Raw genomic sequence first — 10,325 nt, forward strand, 5'->3', positions numbered from 1 at the left:
GTAAAACCAAGCAGTTTCATTTCACTACAAGTCCCTGCAAGGAAGTCTCCAAATTCCAGTGGCCCAGTTTTTCCACTTTCGCCTCTTCGGGTTTGAATGATCTTATACAGACTTACAGCAAGTCCACTTGAAACCATTTTTGTCTCATCGGGTTTCATCTCCCAGCTCATGAGCTCACGGGTTTTGCATGATTTCAATATGAAGTCATCAGCTCGTCCCTAGATTCCCAGACAGGCTCAAAAACCTCAGGATTCTTTGAATAAGCTAGAGGTAAGCCCCATGGTTTGCACTGAAACCTGAAACCCAGACTTTCTCCCAGGTGCTCTCACGTATGTATATTTATAGTTATTATATGGTTCAAATCTTTCTCTCTTTCTTAAACACTCAAACTTTCCATCTTGCTTTTTTTCTCCTTAGCCTTTGCATCTGCCCAGTCAGAAAAGGAGAAGGCCCAGAAGGAACTCAGTCCTGGAGAAGTCAAATGGTCAAAGCTCAGGAAGTATTGAGCCCTCTGTTTTACAAAGGATCATGTAAGTACACGCTGGGAGCTGAAGCAACACTGAGATTCTGGTGGGAGGAGAAAAGAAAACTCCACCCTAAGACGCCTGCACAAGGAGTGGAAAGTGGTATATATTTCAAGTATCCATTAATAGAGTCAACATGCTGGAAACAAGCCAGAATGTGTAGGCCTGGAATTCTGGAATGTGTATTGACAGAACATTTCTGATTTCCAAAGTCATAGACAACAACAAAAATCCCATTGTGGTATCAGAGCTTCCATTCTCTCTTGTGTACCCATGGGTTCTCTCTGAGCATAGACCATGAAAGAGTTTATAAAAAATAACAAGAAAGTCATAAAGACGGCAACTTTGAGTTTATATCAGTAGTTTGAATTTTAAGAAAACACAACTCCTTCATCAAATGTAAAAATCCACATTACTCCATCTAATTTGATTCAAACAAGTAATATTAAATGAGCCCCAGTTATATTCTCAGTGCTGAGTAAAGTTGCAGGAAATACAACAGAACTATATTAAATGATTCCTTTTCTTGAAGAGTAAGAGAGACAAATATTAAACATAGTGAACTTATTAGTTAGAGAGCAAAGCCAGGGAAGACAACCTGAAGCATGTTACTGACGTGAAACCTGGTAGGCAGTGAACACAAGAAAGAACAGGGAAGTCAAACAAGTAGGTAAGTATTAACTGGAGACAAAATCCTTGAAATAGTCCTTGAGGTTGGGGTAGGATTTGGGAGGTTTCTGATCTAATGTTAATACAGGTAAATTTGCTCTGAAAGGAAATGAATCTAAATATAACTTGTCCCAAGGAGAGTTTGGGGAGTGGTCAAGTAGAAAGGAACAAGACTCGATACCCATCTCCTGGATGAATTTGAGCTGCTCCAAGGACTGGAAAGCCCCGAAGTGAGAAGATTGTAAACCCAGTGGAAAAGTGGAAGGGAAGCCAATGTGGGTAATTAGCCACGGCAGAGTGCCAGATCCCACATCTCGGCCACTTTATCTTTGCTTCCTGTCTGTCCTTGGAAGAGATATTGTCAGGAATAGTATGAGCATCTAGGATGAGGAAGGAGAAAGACCTAGTGGTGAGAGGTGAATGATGTCTGAGAAGACTGGGTGGATATGTCATTAGGTAAATTAACTCCTACACGACTCTCACGTACATTAAAAGTCCAAAACGGAATGAATTGCCTCTGCCATTTTCTCCCGAACCCTGGTCATCTTTCTATGTTGCCCATTGTATTTAATGCCACTTTCATTATGTCGGCCATTCAGAATGGAAATTCCTCTCTTCCTTTTGTAGAAGAGGAAAAACTTTTTTTTGACTCTCCTATGTTTAGTGGCTGGGGCCTCTGAGTTAAACTAACAAAAGACAGACTAACAGGAAAAACAGTTTATTTGCATGTGCAACGTGCATAAATGCAGGAGTGCTCAGTGATGAGTAACTCAAAGCGTTGTTAGAATCAGTAGATTAGAAAAAGGGAGCAGGGCGAAAGACTCCTATGGGAAGAATAAATAGGCTTCTTTAGAAAAGACAGGTTTTTTAGGAGAACAAACAAGAGATAAGAAAGCTTGTGGTAATATTTGTCTCTACAGGTATGAGCAGTCTTTCTGACTTCATCGGGGTCAAAAATTCCCCCCAGAGAAGGGATTTATGGTAGGTTTACTCTTGGTCTCTCCTGGGGGCAGACCTGTCCCAAAGAGAGAATTTATGGCAGTCCTCATTTCTCAGAAGTTTCTGCCTTTAGTCAGATAAGGGAAGCTCTGAGAAGGCTTCTTTCTGTATCTGTTGAATCTCAAATGTCTTCAGCTTAAAATAATCTTTGTACCAACCCTAGGGTTCTGAGTGGGTTTCCACACCTGCAGCTCTGCTTTTAGTTCATAGCCTAATCCTCTGCTAAGACTATGAGTTTCTAAAGGATATTATTAATCATTTATCCCCAGAATCTGGCATATGGTTTCCCACTCATTAAATAAGTTTGAATGAATGAGTAAATAAAGTACAAGAATACTGTTTTCCTAATATTTATCAAAGGGCAATAAACAAAAAACTCATGACACCTTTTACAGGACAATTCCTGGAGATGTCTTTAGCCTTGATCTGTCTCCTGAGATACCCACCTGTATTCTCAACTCTTTGTAGCCCATCTCCACCAGGTTTTGTAGGCATCTCAAATTCAGCCTATCCCACTATGAACCCATTGTCTTTCCTGAAAACCTATTCTTCATATGTTTCCTAATTCAGTGAATGGCATGTCACCAGACACCCAACTGCCCAAGCTTTATAAATGTTATTTCTCATTGACTCTCCTCTTTTCCCCTATAGGGAATCATCACTCAGTTCTACTGATTCTACCTCTAAAATACCTCTAGAATAAGCACTCCTTCTGCCCCCATTCTGTTCCCATTATCCTCGCCTGGTGTTCCAGCAATCTCTTAACTGGTTTCCTATTTCGAATGTCTTTGCTCTCCAATCCATCACCACATTTTCCAAAACAGGTCACCAAACAGTCTGCTCCTGAAAATCCTCTAATACTCCAGTGCTCAGGAGTCATCTTTGCTTAAGTATGAAATGACATTTTTGAGACCTCACCCTGCATCACTGCCGGACATAGTCTCCCCATAACACTTTTAAGGGTCACAGCCCAGCTCTTCCTCTGCTTCTTTCCCCACTCTGGCTCCTCAGCTCTGCTCCCAAGTCACGTTCAGATCTTGGCCCTCTTTGCTTCTGGTCACCTTAAAGAATTTCGGAACTACTATCTGCTTTCTTCATGTTCTATTCCATTAGGCAAAAACAGATTTTTATAGAACCTCCAGAAATGAGAGAGCATAATGATGCACAGTCAAAGGGACCATCAACACCATTGTTTAAAGATATTTATCTGGTATTTTCTATGTCTCCCTAGCCATGATCCCCTCGAGGCCATGACCTCACACTCTTCCTTGTTGCTCAAGACCTTCCCTCTCCAGAGCAGAATCTCTTCCCATCTTCTCTGCCAAAGTCCTAATGGCCCCTACCCCAGCTCTAGCAGACAATACTGAAATTCCCATGTTTATTAAACAAACTCTTCACGTGAAGCTGCTTCCATCTAGACTATGACCACCTGAGCTCACCTTTTATAACCAATCAGTTCCATTAAGCTATTTTCCAGAACAAAGCTGCAGTTCTCTCCTTTGGAGGAATTCTGCCATCCCCTTGGGCCAATCAGCTCAAATTACAGTTAGCTTTTACAAAAATGTGCTTTGTTGGTGTATTATTGGGGTTAACTCAGATCATTTTTTTTCCCCCAACTAGTTAATATTTTTAGTTCTCTCTTGTCCAGAAAAGTGGTCTCCCAAGTGGAGAGAGAACCAAAGGTGTTAGGAAGAAATTCCACTGGGATATGCAAGGAAACTATTGATATTAGAAGTTCTTTATTTATTTTTCAATTCTATTTTTGTTTATATTTATATATGTTAGTCTATATACAGTATACAGTACACTATATTTATATGTCAAGGCAGGGTGGCTAAAAATATTTGCTGACAAAGGTGTGAAATCAAAAAGTTTAAAGACCATTGTTCCAGAGGGCAAAACCACGATCTTAGCGCAGCTTCTAAGCTCTTTGCAAACAGTGCCCAGCCGTATTTAATTTGTTAAAAGATAATTAGTTTTTTTTTAAAAAAGACAAAATTATGACCCTCATATAGATATAAAATGAATACATGTTAAAGATTTTATTTAACTCATTATTAATGAGGGAAGAGAATTGGAGAGTCCAAAGAACAGGCATATTTATAGATCAGGAATACTGAAATAAAGGTACAAATTCAGGTAAGACTGCCTTCTTCCAAAGTGGGGGAAGGAAGTCAATTGGAACTTCCCAGGATCAAAACTTTACATCTCTAGGGTCAAGAATTATTTTGCATTGCTATCATTTGTCTATAACTTACTGAGTTGTAAAATAGTTCAAATGATAGGCTCAGAATCTATAGAAAATCAAAATCAGGAAGGGTGTGCTCCAGACCTGGGCACCTAAGGCCTGTAGGCCCAATCCGGCCAGCCAAATGTTTTTGTAAATACAGTTTTATTGGAACACAGCCACACCCATTTGTTTAGGCATTGCCAATGGCTACTTTCCAGCTACAAAGGTATTCTTGAGTAGCCCAGACAGAGAAAGAAAAATTTCTTATCTGGCTCTTTACAGCAAAAGTCTGCCAACCCCTGCTCTAGAAAACAATGCACAGTTTTCCAACTAAGTGCAAAGATTTCTCTACACCTTCTTTATCCCAAGAGGGCCTCCCTCCCAATGGTCCCAGCTACCACCATAGCTTATATGCTGGTTCTCCTGAAAGATTCTCGGGACTCTGCACTAGTGAAACTCAACACATGAATCATGAGCCCCCAGAAAGTTCTCTCAATGGGCCTCAGACTGATTCCAAAGGCATTAGCTCTCTCTGTTTATTTGGCATTGGGACCTCTTGATAGTAAACTGGAGAACTTCTGCCAGAGCCTGTTAAGGGCTGAATTGTGTCCCCCAAAGATTCACATGTTCAAGTCCCAATCCCTACTTCAGAAAGTGACTGTATTTGGAAATACAGCCTACAAAATGTGATTAAGTTAAAATGAGACCTTTATGGTGGGGGGCCTCATCCAATATAACTAGTGTCCTTCTAACATGAGGTGGTGACACCAGGGATGCACACACTGAGAAAAGGCCATGTGAGGGCACTGTGAGAGGGCAGCCATCCTCAAGCCCAGGAGAGGTTCCAGGAGAAACAAAACCTGCCCACACCTTGCTTTTGCACTTCCAGCCTCCAGAACTGGGGGAACATAAATACCTATCATTTAAGCCACCCAGTTGGTGGTACTTTGTTATGGTAGCCCAAGCAAACTAAAACAGGGTCGTTCATATTACCTGATCCAAAAACTGCAGCAGGGCTTGGAAATTAGCCTGCAGACATCTGGCAGATACCACTCTATTCTTTGGGGACTGAAAGCAGTGATCAACCGTAGACTGATCCTGACAGAGTCAGCCCATTTGTGGTGACTAATGCTAGAGGATATTTTCCCCAGACACTCAATCATTAATTCATTCATTAATCCTTTATAAGATGATGTGGCCATAGAGGGAGGGATGCATATGTACCAATGGTGATGGTGAGAGAGGGGTGAATAGAATGAATTCTGCTCTGGGGATTCATGGTCTGGGAATGGAGACAGACGTAAACACAGCTAACTGTCTCAGATCCCCTGTAGACTAGCCTGAGGGTATAAAAGAACAAACCAGTAAGAAATCACAATACCAGGTAACAGGTCCCGTGAGACAGGGATTTTTTTTTAAGTGATATGGGAGCCCAGAGGTCAAAGGAATTGATGCTGTCAGAGCAGAGGAGACAAGGAGGGAGAAGGGGGTGGTCGTGGAGGGATTCAATGAAAGGAGTCCTGGTGGAATGAGACTTGATGTGTGAGGGGAGGTTCAGGGTTTTTGCTCGAAGGTTCCCACACTGTCCTATAGCCTTGAACATTCATGGTAGGCTTAAAAGAGATGTTCTCACAATTTTTGCTTAGTCAAGGCATAAAACCCTAGTATCATGCATGCCATCCATTCCCTCTTTCTTAGGGGCAAAAACTCAAATGGGAAAGAGAGAGACACAGAAATGAAATTCTTATGTACTCCTGAAATGAGACTGATGTTTTATTTGTGAAAAGAAAGTCCTAGCCACATTTTAGTGGCCCTTACTAACCCAGTAGGTTTCTAGTCCGTAGCCCTTATTGAAATCAAAGTTGGTTATATAATTTGATGAGTCTGGAGACCCCCACCAAGTGTGTGCAGAATACTCTCCTGATATAGTTTATCAGCATTGATATCAATGGGCAGCTTAATGGTGACCCCACCGTCCAAATTTCAACTGCATGTCGTACTGCCCCTTTTATTGGTAAGAGCAAAGCAGCGGTGGTTTTTAATCCTACAGCTTCTGTTTCTCTCTTTGCTCTTGTTTTGTCAGGGTAAGGACTGCTTCTCTTTTTATATTTTCCATGATGAAAATAACTTATTAATCCAGTTATATAAATGACCAGTGTAAAAACATTCAAATGATACCATTTAATCTTTACCCTGATGACATCATCAGAAATCTTCTGGACCAGATAGAATGACAATGTACATTAGCTTTTCCCCTCATACCACTTAAGAAAGCTCTCACGCAAAGTTAGCAACTCTTACAAGAAAGAGGAACTATAAATTATTTTTAAAACAAAAGTAAATTTTGGGGAGGGATGGGTAGGGTGGGAATTACGCGTCCAGTTTTTATGAACTCCAGGGAAGCAGCTGGTGAATTAGCCACAGTATTTGATCGTGCTCAAACAAAGCAAAACAGAACTCTTCAATTACATTGAAGTGTCTTGACTTTTCTAAGGAAAAGAGAATGGTGTTTGGTAATTGCAGGGTTTTGGTTTGTGTTTGTTTTACTAACTTGTAAAGTTTTTGAGATTGTATTCTAAAAAAAAAGAAAAAAGAAAAAATCAATAAATAACACTAGATTCTTAGCTCTCATTTCCAGGAAAAAAAAATCAGCTTGCCCTCAAGTTGAACCTGCATCCATGTGGTCATAATTAAATGCCTTAAAAGAACTGAAAATCATCTGAGAACCATCTGACCACATTGTGAATGTCCAGCTACACGCAAGAGAGTGTCACTGGGCAGCAGATTGCTGTTTCTTAAATGGCATCTATAGATGATGGGGAGAAAATGCTGAATAAACATCAGGACCAAAGTTAGAAGGAAGGAGTTTTTTTGTTTCTTTTCATCATATATCTGAGTCCAGGTGCTCAAAAGCCATAAACAGAAGGAACTTGAAATTGTAATATGAAGAATTCAGTATGGTCTCCAAAACATCCTGGGGGCCTGTAGGATGCTGCTCTTGCCAGATGTAGAGCAATGGAAAGACAGATGCAGCAGGAAGGAGCTGGAGGAGGAAGGGCGTTCTACTGGGGGCACCCAGAGAGGCTTTATAAGCAGCAGTCAAGGACATAAAGGATGGAGAGGGTTTGGAGGGGCAGGAAAGTGAGGACAGGACCTAAGATGGGCAGGACATGCCTTGTACAGCTGGGAAGATAGGTGGGTTCCAGGGCTGTTCCCTAGACAAGGAGAAAAATAATGCAGGGTTTTATGTATGAAGGGAAACAATCAGGTTCGTATTTTTAGACGCATAATGCAGGTAACAGCGCAGAGAATGAATTGGAGAGGGGAGTCTTTAGAAGTGAGGAAGTGGGTTATAAAGTTAATGCAATATAGGCCTTGAACTGTGGCAGAGACCAGAGGAGTAGAAATTGAATGTAGGCACACCCTAAAGTTAGAGCAAGCACTATTTTTTTTCTTTTTTTTCCCTCAAAGCAATTGTCTTCTTTGTCTGCTGATGAATCTCGGCCCCGGAAACCCTCACTTCACTGATGATACACTTTCCCTTGTTTCCAAACCTTCTCCCCGCCCCTCCTGCCACGGGAGAAAAACCAGGGAAATTCCTCTTCCCCCACAAGGGCAGGAGGGGATGGAGGGCGGCACTTTTACCCCTATATTGCAGGGACAGAAAACAGTGTCACTGGCATGCTGGCTTCTGCTCGGGCTCCCCAAAGGGCCAGTGGGATCAAGAGCAGTTCTGTTCTAGATTCCTAGCCATACACTAGTTCGTTGCTTGCTAAATGCCATTACTCTCCCTTTCTAGCCCTCTCAGGATTGCTTCAATGGCAAGAAAAGGAATGCAATCCAAATACCTGTCTTCCAACAGCACGTGTAAAACGTAACCTGCGCATCCCACGGTGGTGAAGAGCCAAGCTGTCCGGATTCAGATTCTAGCTGTGGCAACGTCCTCGGCTAAGCCGGTGACTTCACGTCTCTGTGCCCACTTCCCCACTGGCCCACGGGGGAGAGGATGGTACCTCCCTCATAGGGTTGTTAGGAGAATTAGGTTAATATACGTAAAGCACTTGGACCAGTGCCTAGCACAGAGTAAGTGCTTAATAAGCATTAGCGATTATTATAATATATCAAAATATTCATTTCTCTTTTCTAAAATGAGAACAACAGTAGGTGAGAGAAAATCTCAGCAGGGAGATGGTTCTACCCTGTAGGCAGCATGGGGATGCTAGGGTATGAGGAGGAAAGGGGGTTACTAGTGCAGTCTAATGTGGGGACACCTTTGGGGAGGGGTGCTGAGTGGAGGGTCACTAGCCTGCAACAAACCAAGCTTGGTACCACGGCTGTACAGGACTCCGTGATACATGCCAATTGGTGTTTTCACTGGTTGACCAAAACTACCACTCCAGATACAGGCAATTACTGAAAAGATCTTCCTCCCCAGCACAAATGGTTTGTGTAAAATATTCCAGGTTATTTAAATGAGAGTTAAGAAAAAAACAGTTCTCCGTGTAAAAGCCCACACCTCCGTGGAGCCAGCTAGAGTCAGTTTCTGTTTTCTAAATAAACTCATTTGTATCATTTTTTTTAAGATTCCATATATAATTGATATCATATGATATTTGTCTTGCTCTGACTTACTTCACCTAGTATGATGATCTCTAGATCCATCCATGACCTAGAATCACTTTGCTGTACACCTGAAACTAACACAACATTGTAAATCAACTATAATATGAAATAAAAATTAAATTTAGAAAAGAGATAATGGGGAAAAAAAAGATTGAGACTACTTTTTTTTTTTAATTAATTAATTTATTTATTTATTTATTTTTGGCTGTGTTGGGTCTTCGTTTCTGTGCGAGGGCTTTCTCTAGTTGTGGCGAGCGGGGGCCACTCTTCATCGCGGTGCGTGGGCCTCTCACTATCACAGCCTCTCTTGTTGGGAGCACAGGCTCCAGACGCGCAGGCTCAGTAGTTGTGGCTCACGGGCCTAGTTGCTCCGCGGCATGTGGGATCCTCCCAGACCAGGGCTTGAACCCGTGTCCCCTGCATTAGCAGGCAGATTCTCAACCGCTGCGCCACCAGGGAAGCCTGAGACTACTTTTAATAGAGGCACAGAACTAGAATCTTAGAACTAGAAGGAAACACAGATCCTTTAGTTGTTTTCTGGACTAAAACTATTCTTTTAGCTTGAGCCCTTTATTCAAACAAAAATTTTCTTGGAATCCTTATAAATACAACAGATAAGCACAGAACTGCGCTGGGGAAGCAGTGTGTACAAAGGCGGGAATTGGTGGGATCAGTCTGCCTGAATTGTCCACCCAGGGGACAGGCAAGAGGGGAGTGTTTATTTGTAGAGAACTGAAAAGCAACAATGAAACCAGTGAATACTTGGTCTGCTTTGTGTTATCGCTGTGCGCTGACAGTTCGAAGTAACATCAGCGATCGGATACTCCCGTCTGCCAAGGTGGACCACCAGGCACACCACTGGGTGAGGTGAGCAGGAGGGGTCAGCAATCTGCCAGCTTCCCTCCCAACCCCCCAACGCGAACATGCCTCAGTGGCTCAATGGAATCAGTTTTAAAAACCATCAGTCCAGCCCGCTCTGCTTATATTTCAAACTCAGAAAGGTTAAATGACTTGCCCAAGGTCACCAAGCTAGAGCAACACACAAAAGTGACACTGAAATTCAGAGTCGGTGCCCTCTGTGTGTCTACTTTCCAAAGGCTTCATCTGGGTGAAGGGGAGGACCACCTTGTGCTTTATTTCGCCTGCTTGATGCCCTAGTGGCATGGGTTGAATTGTGTCTCCCCCACCCAGAAGTCCTATATCGAAATCCTAATCCCCAGTTCTTCAGAATGGGACCCTATTTGAAAACGGAGTCATAGCAGATCCAATTAGTTGGTCAT

At 42.2% G+C, this 10,325-nt stretch overlaps 1 long non-coding RNA gene across 1 annotated transcript; it reads left to right on the forward strand.

Moving 5' to 3' along the window:
- The first annotated feature begins 246 nt into the window (after window positions 1–246).
- LOC130707324 (uncharacterized) lies at window positions 247–9,126 on the forward strand. The gene is made up of 3 exons (XR_009007228.1): window positions 247–329; window positions 418–530; window positions 8,222–9,126. It is a non-coding gene; the product is annotated as an uncharacterized LOC130707324 (long non-coding RNA).
- Window positions 9,127–10,325: the final 1,199 nt, after the last annotated feature.

Source organism: Balaenoptera acutorostrata, chromosome 2, assembly GCF_949987535.1.
Source record: "Balaenoptera acutorostrata chromosome 2, mBalAcu1.1, whole genome shotgun sequence".
NCBI classification, from domain to species: domain Eukaryota; kingdom Metazoa; phylum Chordata; class Mammalia; order Artiodactyla; family Balaenopteridae; genus Balaenoptera; species Balaenoptera acutorostrata.